This window comes from Callorhinus ursinus, unplaced genomic scaffold (assembly GCF_003265705.2).
Source record: "Callorhinus ursinus isolate GAN/ISIS: 27379988/994484 unplaced genomic scaffold, GSC_fseal_2.0 scaffold8, whole genome shotgun sequence".
Classification (NCBI taxonomy): domain Eukaryota; kingdom Metazoa; phylum Chordata; class Mammalia; order Carnivora; family Otariidae; genus Callorhinus; species Callorhinus ursinus.
The window spans coordinates 24,604,930-24,618,140 of record NW_027397070.1 but is presented as its reverse complement, the minus strand read 5'-3'; positions in this window follow the sequence as shown (position 1 = coordinate 24,618,140).

The window sequence follows — 13,211 nt, the reverse complement described above, 5'->3', positions numbered from 1 at the left end:
AGTTGGAAACCTGTTGATGAGAGAGCATGGGAAACAGCCTGCAGGGGCTGATCCATCTGCATGAGAGCAGAGCAGGGGAAGGCTGGGAAGGATTTAGGAGCAAGGGGGCCCAGGGCTGGAACACCCTATGGTAAATACCAACATGGATCTTATCATAGTGTCTCTCCAAAGTCACTAAGCAGTTCCAGCCCTCTGGATTAGGTGCATGCTTGGTTGTATGTGTTTGGGAACTCAACAGAAATGTCTGTGTGAGATCTTTCTGGTTGCTTGTTTTGAGGAGTTTCAGAGTTTGTCACCCCAGCACTGTGCCCTCCCACCCCCGCCCCATCACCTTTCATCACCTTCATGTTCTAGTTCCTATAATCTGTTTTCCAATGCCACTTGCACACCTTCCTGCTAATTCTGGCCACACATTTCCTACTAACTAGCTCAGATCTGATCTGCCAATCTGCAGAGGGTTCAATTTCATCCCAAGTAATCTGGCCCTGATTTCTCTCTGTACTCCCATATCCCCTCCTTGGTCATTAAGAATCATTTTCTTTGATAAGGTAATTAAGATGCTGAGCATAATTTATCAGCTAACATGGCTATATAAGGATTTCATATTAATGAAGACACAGTGGTAAGGCTGTGATTCCAATTTCTGTTAAATACAAACTCACCCACTGCATTGACACTGACTGGCAGTAAACTACCATTCATTAAACTCACCAAGCTTATATTATTCTCTGTAGAGACAGCTGGAAAATTATCCTTGGGTGCCACAACACTAATTTTAATTTTAAAGAAATGAGCCATGAACTGCTGCTGAAAATAATAATTCTCAATGATGACACCTGAGAGGCTGTTGTGGGTATCAACCAATATATTAATTTTATCTCTGGTTTCCAAGCTGCAGAAATCTTCTTGCTAGTTATACAAGAATTGTGTTAAGGTGTGGCCCATACAGCTCTAAATACAAAAAAGTTTTTTTTTTTTTTTTTTAAATGGCTCTCCATTCTGTTGAACAGGTTCCTGCTCATCCTTCACAGAGTCTTTCCATTTGGAATGGTAGGAGTTGACCAGATATCTGTCTTCCCGATAAGCATGTCACAATAACAGTATGAATATTCTTGTTTTAGGAGAACCATATTTTAAAAAGATGCCATTCCTATTTAGAAAACTGTGGGTTTTTAAAAATTTTTTTGGTTGACTTGAGCAGTTACGTTCTTTGAGACTGAAAGAAACTGTCTTGCAACCAAAGCAAAAACTCTACAATATACCATTAATAAGTGATATCCACAGCGAGTCTCTGAAATAGTTTGAGATACAAAAGCTTAAAAGAAAATCACCTCTGAATTCCAAAGGAAGATGAGTCAGCATTACATTTTAACTCATCATCACCATGACCATCAAAATCTGTTTGCCTCTGTTTATAAAATTTGTCAGAATTTGCCCTTTTTCAGCCTCACTTAATATGTTCGAGAGGTTTCTCCAAATATCTTCATAGTGATAAACCTGTGTTCCAATTCCTATACCTTCTTGTTCAAGGGTACTGTGAACTACAGTGCCGGATCTTATTAGGGAGTCTGTGTAAGCCCTGAGCAGTGAGAGTCTGGCCCTGAATTGTTGCAGTTTTGGTGTGCACCATTTGGCTGCTTCAGAGTCAGAGAGGTTGAAAATCTAATAACCTAATTCCCTGGTGCTGAAGGAGAAGAGGCTGCAGTTGCTTATTCTCCTAATTATTTAAATTTCTTTCCTTTCACATCTCGGAAGCACTCTCCATGGGGCTAACAGTCGAACCACCAAAGAGAAGATTTATTTCTATTCACAAAGATCAGGTGGTTTGCTGAGAAGCAAGTGGCCACTGGAGATTTGGATGAGTTTGGTAAGAAGCTCTCCTTTGAAATCAGTGCTTTGCTCTTCCTGCCTCCCCACAAGGTTGCACCGCTTTCCTTGAGGAGATGAGATTTTGTATGGAAAGTGTGATTTGCTTCAGAAATTATGACTTTGCAGCTGTAGATAGTCTTATAAGAGTTCCTTTGATTGCCCTTTAGTCAGCCCTGCAAATAGTTCTAGAAACATCATTAGTTTTCCCATATCAGAAGGCCAACATCTAAGCCAATGCCCAAGATAATCATTCTTAAAAATTTCTCCCAGAACACGATTTCTATATATCTGTTTGAAAACCCACCTTTTCAAAGAGGGGAACCAGACAAAAAAGGAAATGTATTATTAGCATACTCAGTTCCAATCTCTCAACTCTGTTTCTTCTAGATTCTGTAGGTCAGTTTTAGAAAATTATTTTATATGTTTCTTGAGGACATAGGGAATCTAACAATTATTGATATTGCCTGTAGCGCTCAGGACAGGTCTGGAAATAGAGTGGACGCTTGGAATATGTTGATGAACTAGTTGGATGTGATTTTGTTGCGATGCTGCAGATTAGTGAGACCTGCCTCATTCTTGGAGATCAGGATTCTGCTGGTGAGGGTGCTGCATTTTGTAAGCAAGAAAAGACCCAACACAAGTTAGCTTGAAGAATAATGAGGCTTTCATTAGCTTGTGAACCTGAAAAGGCCAGAGTCAGTGCAGGGCTCCAGCTCTGAGGTTCTCTCAGCTCTGTTTCCAGTTGGTTTTGTAAGATGGCTGCCAACCTTAGTGGAAGCAACGAAGGAGAGAGAAAGCACTGCTTCCCATAATCTAAATAGAGTCCTGAGTTCACCTAAGTCTTCACCCCTGGAAATTCAGTTTCTATTGATCTTAAATGAGGCTCAGGAGTTGATGTGCTTTAAAAATTCCCCAGGTGATTGTAATGTGCAGCCAGGGCTGAGGAGTACTGTGCTGGGAGAGGTATATACCTGAGCCAAATTGGCATAATATTTTTCTCCCCTTGGAATTTGAAATCTGGAATGGAAATGCCCAGAGACTGAATGTTTCTGGGGCTGAGTTATGTTGATGATAGTGGCCTGTAGAGAGGACAAATTATCCTGCTGAGGTCTCTATTTACTCTGGTCCCTATACTTCCCAGCATGTGGTCATTCAATTCTCCCTTTGATTCTATGAGGTACTCTCGTTTTCTTCCATCCTTCCATCCACCCATCCACCCATCCACCCATCCATCCATCCATCCATCCACTCATCCACTCACCAAATGTTTATTCAGTACCATATAGGTGCTCTCTCTTTCCTGGATTTCATGTAAGGAATCTATGAAAGTGCTTTAAAAGTTTAGCTTGGGTAAACTTTTACAGCCTGCTATCCCAGTTCTTGTGTTGATTAAGCCAAATCCTTTCTCATTCTTTGGTGCTACTTTTTTCAGTTAAAAAAAAAAAGACATTCCTTATTTTATTTTCACAATGTCCTACTGTTCAGTTTCTTGTGTGCTGAGCATTAGCATCCCCAAATCCGGAGACAGTTTGGAGAAGGGACGGAGCATGGGCTTTCAAGCCAGTCTGTCTGGGTTTGACTTCTGGCTCCTCTTATAAGAAACCTAGTTCCTTCCTTCCCTCCCTCCCTCCCTTCCTTCCTCCCTTCCTCCCTTCTTTCCTTCCTTCCTTCCTTCCTTCCTTCCTTCCTTCCTTCCTTCCTTCCTTCCTTCCTTCTTCTGTATCAGCTTTACTGTGATATAATTCACATATAAAATTGTAAGATATTTAAAGTATACATTGTAGTGATTTGATATCTGTATACATTGTGCTTAGTTTCTTTCTTAAAATGGTGTTAAAAATGCTGAATTCACAGATTGTTGTGACAATTAAATGAGGATATCCATGCCAAACATGTAGCATTTTCTCCTGGTAAACACTCAGTGAGTGATAGCAATTATTGGCATGATGATCATTAGGTGTTCTGTTGCTTGAAGCAGGTGTATATGTTGTTCCTGTAAAGGGTCATAAATTTCCTGTGGCAAGTAGTCAACTGTGCCGTTACAGGGCAAAAGCAGCCACAGACAATACGTAAGCAAGTGGTGTGACTGTGTCCCAATAACACTTTCACAGAAACTTTCACAGAAAAGTGGGTTGGTGATGGCCCATGAGTCATAATTTGCCAGCCTCTGGCTTGGAGCAACAGGCGCTACAAGTGTGACATAACGTAGTTATGGAGGGAGGCTCGTATTCTTGATGGTGGTGGCTTGTTGAAAACTTCCATTATTTTTGAGAACTAATAAAATTCTGGGAAGAGAGAGGATGGGTCAGACCTCTAGTCTTGGCAGAACTTGAGGCTGGAAAACAGAGACCTCATCATTACCAATACACATTTATTGCTTATACCGTGCCAGCCAGTGGGAGATAGAAAGCTCCATAGGACTCGATTCACTGGGAAGAGCTTCTCATTTCCCCTTGCTATGCTTCTCATCCCAGGTGTGGCTTCTGATGGTGGCCATGTAACTGGGGTTCCTGGGGAAGGTAGATGTAGGACCAAAGTTTTCTTGTGGGAAATCATTTTATGGGGACAAGTATTTTTCCTCTGAAGTGCTTATTTAACCACGTGGAAGCTACTCCGGGTCTATGCCTAGAAAGGAATTCTTTAAGGGCCTTCCAGCATGTAGTTATAATTTCATTTTTCAGTGCAGTGGAGCAAGGCTGTGCAAGTGTACTCTGCGTTTAGAGGGGAAAAATGTGACACCTCGCTGTCCCATTTATCAGGAGCCTGGCACTTTTGTGGGCAGCAAGGAGACTTATAAAGAAGACAAATAAAACCACTGGGAACAATAGTGATTCACTCCCCGAGAACTCCTTGCCCAGCTGTATTCTCTCATTTCTTGGAGTGTAAAATCAGTCCTGGTCCCTGCAAAACAAGGAAACCAAATTGAAACACCAAAGTGAGACAGGGAGAGAGGGAAGGAGACTTGAAGGATGGAAATAGGGGCAGAGACGTGGGAGGAGACAGCTAGGGGTCCGCCCCGTTGCCCCAGCCCTGTTCCTACGCGGACGGAGACAGGGTAGGTCAGGAAGAGCCACAGAGCAAAGTGACCCCGAAAGAAAGGAAATGAAAAAGAAAGAAAGAAAAAAAAAATCCCGAAGAGGCTACGGGTCTTCAGGGGTGGGATGGAACAGGGCACAGTTCACTGTGACACCTGAAACTAATTTTCATCATGGACGGTCTCATCCTGCTGGGCTGCCCTTTATTTTGGTACCTGTTGTCTCAGAGGGAGATGCACAGTAACTGGCCATAGGATAGCATCTCTAAAGGGCCCACCCGCCCATTTATCCTGTTTAAAAAGCTAGCTCATTGGTAAAATAACGGTCCCCCTAGGGCCCTAAAGTTCATAAAATGATATTTATTGGCTCTTTACAGCTAATTCTTCTCGCTGCTCAGTAGGTATCATTTCTTAAGGAAAATGCATAGGATTGAAGCTTAAAATAACTTTTACTTTTCTGGCAACAGGTGAGAAGCATGGCTCTATGTGCTGCTCATAAATCATGGGCTTTCAACAGAAACCTCGACTGAGGGAGGGGGGATTGTTTTGTTGGGTTCAAATTTTTTTTTTTCTTTTCCTGTAATTTCATTTATGGAAGAAAATTTTTGTGCTGTTTGGCTGTACCCGATAGAAATTTATTGAGTTTTCCCCCCTTATAGATCTTAAAATTTAATATGGCTAGCTTTTTGGTTTTCGCATATGGAAAGGGCAAAGGATATGGGGGTGAGAAGAGAGAATTTTCTGCAAGCTACCTCTATCCGAAGAGTAGAGGAACCCAAGATAATAAGCATTGCAGTGTTACTCAGGTAACCTTTTAGAGTGCCCAAAAGCTTTTGCTGAAAAATTTTGTATGGGTAATTTTGAAGGTCAGAAAGTTTTGTTTTCCTGTGGAGTAGATCAGCCTTAATGGTGGCTCAGGTTCATAGGCCATAGGACTTGAAAGACATTCACCTAAACCTAAAAGAAGCTAGACTTTAGTCAATAAAGGACTTCAATAAAAATTGATGGTGGTATTTCCTTGGGCTACAGACATCACTTTTATTAAATAAGCTATGTCCCACATTTGATTCTAAACTGTGGCTGAGGTCTGCTTTTCAGAATGGAATGAATTACATAAGCACTACTGAATAACTCACTCGGGTCTGTGGGCTGCAGTTCCTGTGGCCTGTGCCCTGGGATGTGTCAAGCCCATTTGTATGCAGTGGCAAGAGGATCCAGAGGGTAAGGGTGGAAACAAGTTTTCCTGGGCACTGTTTGTGAACAGAAGCCAAATATAGATGCTTGTCTGGGGTTAGAATGATCATTCCCATCTGTAACTGTTATGATCCCTGGGTAACAGGCATAGTTGAAAAGGAGTGGCAGGGAAAGCACGAGGAGCATTCTCCTATTTGGAGAGATGGCATAAAAGCTCTTGGAGATGAGAAAATAAACAAAAGCAGGTCTGAATGTCTTCTATAGCAACTCAGAATATTTCAAATTTCCGCTGTGAGCCATGTTGTCTCATTAGATTGCCTCAGAATATCCATTCAGGATATTCACTTCATCAACAGTGAAATGAAGATCAGATCTTCCTTCTGCCTTCCGTTATCCCCGTGGACTGCTGCGGAGATGTCTATCTCCTCTTGGAAATGAAATGTACACTACCTGCTTAATAATTAACCTCGAGGGTCATGTAAACTGTGGGAATTAACTCCTTGGCTCTGGAAATCAGAGTTTATTCAAAGGACATCCTGAACTGAGCAATAAACTGTTCATTGATTCTGAATCAACAAGAAAATACAAACAGGAGCCTAATTACAAAAGCAGTTGGCAAAACAAATGAATTGTTTTTGAGCTCTGTAGTGGTCTGCATAGCCTCTACCCACCCCCCTTCTTCTGAAGGACACTCACGTATAAATGACATTCATGAGTGCTGATAAAAATCCTTGTCATATAATCGAAGCACTATCCCTAAGATATTTTCCTTCCTTGATTTGCATATTCTAATTACTTAAGAAAATGATTCAAGCAGGAGATATGATTTTATACTTGATTAAAAGTTATGGATGTTTATTTATAATGGGAAGAGTTTCCTACCTCTAGCAGTTTTGTGTTCATAGCCACTTCAGACTTTTATTTTTAAATAAAATAGTTGTATGGGGTCTAATATTCATCCTAATCTTTAGTTAATATGGAAATCATGCTGGAGTTCTTGATTCTTGGAACCTACCCATCTTCAGATAGCTACTTGTACTATTACAAAGAAAATGACCCCAGTAGGGCTCCTGGGAGTCCTTTTTTTGATGTGTGTATGATATCAGCAATGGGGAACACACTCCAGTTATAGCCTCAGAGAGTCTATGGGTTGCCATTGTCTCTTCCACTGGCCCACCATCACCCCGTGGCTGGAAGGTTATGCATTTTTTACAGTATGGAAGATATTTTTGCTCTGCTCGTTTATTTATTTTTATTTTTATTTTTTAAAGATTTTATTTATTTATTTGACAGAGAGAGACACAGCGAGAGAGGGAACACAAGCAGGGGGAGTGGGAGAGGGAGAAGCAGGCTTCCCTTGGAGCAGGGAGCCCGATGCGGGGCTCCATCCCCAGACCCTGGGATCATGACCTGAGCCGAAGGCAGACGCTTAACGACTGAGCCACCCAGGCGCCCCTGCTCTTCTCGTTTAAACAGAAGTCTCTTCTGTCCAGACACCTATTTTAGTTCAGCAACTAAATAGTTGTAAGAGCTCTTGAACCTGGTCTTCTGGCGCTTCTGATCCAGCAGGTGCTATGATCACAGATATATAGTAGTAGAATGTGATAAAAATGCTAGCAAGTATAAATCTGGTAATCTTGGATTCATATCTCTTCTTCCCTCTTGGCATAGGATTTGAGTACTTGGTGGGGGGGAGGGGAATCTTGATCTGATGTATTGATCCTTGAGATGAGTTTGAATTATAGATTAATAGAGATTCATGGGACTTTGACTTATCCTTACTATCCTCTTTAAGTGGCAAAATGATGTAATAAGAAACATAAACCTCCCATGAATGTGGCCTTTGCTGGAAGAAACCACTGGTGTTTAAAATCAAACAAATACACCGTCTTCCCCCATTCAGACCAGTGTATGTCCCAGTCATTTTAGCTTACATTTATTCTCCTCTGATGTGACAGTGTCCACTTGCTGTGGTGGGTCAAATTTCTCTATTTCTGAATTTAAAGAGCTTTGTTAAAATTCTAATAATTCCCAGACTTCTGAGAAGCTCTAGGCTTCTTGAGGGCAAATACATTTATAAATTCATTTTATTTACCTCTCTGTGTAGTGCAAAGAGGGAGAAACTGAAAATAATCTTAGAGAAAGATGAATCTTATTATCTTATTATATCATGTGTGACTGGTTTAAAGTTATAAACAAAATTTTACATTTGAGAGGTAGGTAGAATATTTTCTGCTCTGAAGTCCTTACTGATAGTTCATGTCCCTTTCTCTTTCCAAACAGTCAGAAGTGGGTTCTCTCTTTTCTACACTCCTCCTGTCATCAACTTTTCAGGGGTGCTAACAGCCATAGCCTGTCAGGTATTACTATTACTTGTGTTTGTACTTCACATTGAATCATAAACTTACTGAGGGAGTTTTGTCTTGTTCATCTTTGTATTTGCTCCAACAAATCAAAAACAGTGACTTATACATAGTAAATACACAATAAATATCGAATAAATTAATGGTTTCTCTTTGTCCTTTTGAGAATTTTGAAACAGTTCTTCAACAATTCATCTTAAGATGAATGCTTATTCAAAGGTGTTTGTTTACTATACTACGCGCCTGGTAGTGTCCAAGTTGCTGGGGATGCAGCAGTGAATAAAACACAAAGATTTTACCTTGTGATAAATAAGGAAGAGGAAGTAACTCTATATCTTTTTTTTTAAAGATTTTATTTATTTATTCATGAGAGACAGAGGGAGAGAGAGAGAGAGAGAGAGAGAGAGAGAAGCAGAAGGAGAAGCAGGTAGAGCCTGATGCGGGACTTGATCCCAAGACCCTGGGATCATGACCTGAGCCGAAGGCAGACACCCAACCATCTGAGCCACCCAGGTGCCCGGGAGTAACTCTATATCTTATTTGAGATGGGTGATCAGAGTTAAGGAGAAAAATAAATCAAAGGAGGGAAACAGGGGTTGCAAGGAGGGCTTTTAGGGAAAGACTTCCTGGTGGGGTGACAATCAAGGAGAGACTGGAGGTTGGTGATGGAGATGCCAACGGGGAGAAAAGTCTCCTAGGCTGAGGGAACAGCAAGTGTAGTCTGAGGTGGGAGTGGGCCTGGGATGTTCAAGAAAGAACGGTGGACCAGTGTATAGCTGTAGCCTGGGGACTGAGGGCAGGAGGAGTGGGAGCTGAGGGCAGAGAAGCAGTGAGGGGTGACATCTGTGCCTTGTAGGTCCTTCTAAGAATTCAAGCTTTTGCTCTGAGATGGAAGGCCTACTGGAGACTGTTGAATGTTGGAGTGGCATGATTTGACAGTATAATTAAGGAAAATTTGTCCATGATGAAAGTTGTGTTTTCATTATCAGAAATTTCACTCTCAGGTGGAAGGCAGTTAAATGGGTTTAGCAACCTTTGAAGTGAAAGTATGAAAATTAATTAAGGGAAACCTCACTGAAGTGGAGTCCGAGGGTTTGGCAGGGGGGTTCTCATGCCCTACCACTTGTGGTCAATTACAAATGCAATAGGAAGAGAGGTACTGTCCACATGGGCACTATGGATACTACTTTATTTTTATTTTATTTTTTAAAAGATCTTATTTATTTATTTGACAGAGGGAGAGAGAGACACAGCAAGAGAGGGAACACAAGTAGGGGGAGTGGGAGAGGGAGAAGCAGGCTTCCCACAGAGCAGGGAGCCCGAGGCAGGGCTCGATCCCAGAACCCAGAACCCCGAACCCCGAGGCAGGGCTCGATCCCAGAACCCCGAGGCGGGGCTCAGTCCTAGAACCCCAGGATCATGACCTGAGCCGAAGGCAGATGCTCAGGACTAAGCCACCCAGGCGCCCCTGGATACTACTTTAATATCCAAGCAGGAGGAAGGAAGTCTTCCTCCCCCCGCTGGCAACAGCCCAGCCAGTTCAGCCAATGAAAAGCCACTATACTTCAAACTTCTGTTTACTCCAAAGGACTTTTTGCTTACAACAACCTTCCCAACTTTCCACTTCCTTCCTGCAATTCTCTGCTATTCTGGGATAAATCCATCTTTTGCTGGGTGAAATAACTGGCAGTTTTATTTTTAAAGGTAACAAATGCATGCCTTAATTATGCCCAGCATTCTAAATACATTTAAAACAGAGTACTGGAACCACCGTGGGCATCGGGTTGTGATTCTGAGGTGAATATGAACACTTAAAGCCTATATTTTGTGACCTACATTTTGGTGCATCTTATATGTCTTAGTTAAAGCTTTATCGATGCCCTATTCTCAATGTTTTTATTGCTCCCTTACTTAGCTACTGAAGATTTTCTGCTACTTGATGTACACAATAGACACCATAATAGTTGGAAGTGAATTCTCATGAGGCCAGAAGGCACTGTACACCAGTGATCACAAACACTTTGGATCTTGCCTGTCAGTAAAATATTTTTGAACATTCACCCACAATCTATGTATATTTATCATTTATATACATGTACTTTAATGGACATATTTGTTTATTATAAAACATATACCTAAAGTGATTAAAAAGGGTGACAAATACAAACATCTTAAAATATTTTGTTAGTTGATAATTAGAGTATTTTTGCTCTCATTAAAATATTATCATAATTTTTAAATGAGAGCGATGTACTTGCATGTGCTTTATTACTTTGTAGACTATTAGTTTAAAACTTTGCAATGAAGCAATTAGCAGGTATGTTTCAAATTCAGTTTATTTCGAGAATTGGTTTTCAATTATTGTCATAGTTGAAAAATATTCCTCAAAAATATCCAAGTGGAAGAAATCCATCACGGACTTCGCTTACTGAATCATGTAAGTTAATTTTCAACCCCAAATTCATCTTGCAATGGTTTTTGTTGAAATATGGTTAGCAAATTTCCATCTTCTGTGATCTTAATCAGATGTTTTTGCAAAACTAATTTGAAGGTAATGCATTTTAATGTTTTGAACAAAGGTGTTCAGAACCCACGGAAACTCTCCATTTGGAAGACTGTTTTTTAAAACAATTTTTTTTAAAACAATGTTTTTTAAAAATGTTTTTTAAAAACTATGTTTTTTAAAAACAACTGTTTTTTAAAAAAGTTGTCAGACAGGAGAGTGTTTATAGTAATACACTTACAGTGTTTTCTTCAACAGAATCATATAATGATGGAAAGATTTCCAAACATTCATTTTTCACAATGTTCTTTCATGCATGAATTCCTTTTGTAAAGCAGTTGCTTTCTCCCTTGGTGTTGAAACATCTAACTCACCTAGGAACGGAGTTAGTATGGAGCAGAAAAAGAGCTGGTACTGGAAGTAGGAGAAGAGTGAGCGTTGCCATTGCTGTTTTCTTATATTTCTACTTGCAGCATTATTAGCCTGTTCCTGTTGGTGTTTTTTTTTTTTTTTTTGTCGAAGTATTTTAAAGCCATCAGAGCATTTGTTTGAATCAGAGGATTCGTTTGATGAAAACTAGGTACTACCATCTGTGAATCCGCTTAACTGGGCATATGTAAACCGCAACATAGAGCAAGATGTCAACCACCAAAGCAGTAGCAAGGGCGGGGCTGTCTATCAGCTCCTTCCACTCCCCTTTCGGACAGATTTCCTACCCACACATCTCCTAGATAGGTGAGATCTGACTACCCGGCAATGGGACATCTGTGTTGAGTGAGAGTGCCAGAGCTGATCCATAGCAGATATTAGTAGACTTTGATTTCTTTCTCTTTTTAAGGATTAAAATACATTAAAAAATAGAAATCTTAATATTTTGTTCAGCATTCCTGAAGATCGTGTTGCACATCGCTGGGGGTTTGTGCACCCCACTTTAGCGACTACTGTATTAGATGCTAGCATTTTCAATTGGGGGTCTTGAAGATCCTGATGAGCCATAAAGTGTTAAAAAGTCTTGCTGCTCCATCGTTTGTAAGACCCCATCAACAAAAGATCAACCAAAAAAAAAAATGGTTTGGGGGACAGAGATAATTAATTACATCACAGTAGCAATTGAAAGCAAAGTTAATTAAACTTCCTTTAGGCTGGTCATTGCTTATGTTCAAATGCAAATGAGTGTCTACAGCTGTCCCCAAAGTATCCTGTTACTGATGCTTCTAATAGCTAGCTGTGATCGGGATGGCTTTCAGTACAGCTTCTTCCTTTTATAAATTCCATTTTCCAGCTAGCTTCTATCTTGCCTCTCCTGTTACTTCTCCCAGATTGGATATGCCATTGCTGGGGGTTCATTTATTCCTTCCTTGCTTTTGACAGCAAGTTATCAGTGTGATCTCAGGAAGGAAAGTTGTTGGAGCCCAATGTACTACCCATCTTGAATTAAAGAAATATTTTTAGTGACATCTATTTTGTGATGCCTTTGTTTTTCCTTTTTTTTAAAAAAAAGTTATTTCCCCAAATGGGCTCTGGGAAAACAAAGCTTTTCTTGTTTGTTTGCTAGCGTAATGGTGTGAATGCACCTCTCAGTTTAAAATTCCCAGGGCTGCTGCAGAGCAAAATTTTTCTTAAGCTTTTCTTTTTTCCCTTTCCTGCAAAATATCTTAAGGGAAGAGTAAACTGTTAAGAGGAATTGCAAAAGGCATGTGGCTGTGGTGTTGAGGGGTGTTGCCACAGCTCAATAATGTTGGCAATCCAGGAACATGAAAAGACAGTAGAAGGAAGAGGGTTTAGTTTTATGAGCTTGCAGAGAGAGGTGTGTGGGCAGCAAATTGTCCCTGGACATTTCCTTCCTACCTCCTTCCCTCCTTCCCCTACCTTCCTCTCTCCCTCCCTACTTACCTTCCTACCTTCCATCCTTCCTTCCTTCCTTTCCTCACTCCTCCCTCCCTTCCTTCCTGTTTTCTTTCTATAGATCATACGAACGTTGACAGCAAATTCTGTTGGGAACAAAAAGAGAGATAAACTACTTACTCCAGATATGTGGAGTTTAAAGGAACCCAAGAACCCAAGAGATTTCAGAGCCTGAGTGAGCTAAGAAGGGTGATCTCATGCGAGACTAGCTCAGTGTGGAGTACTGGGGCCAGAGAAGGTTTAGCTGGGCATCCATACAGGTGGGGGACTGATGGCCTGACCTGGGGTGTTGAGCCTGATGGAGGGCTTCTGCGTGTAAGCAGTCAGCATAGGATATCAGTGA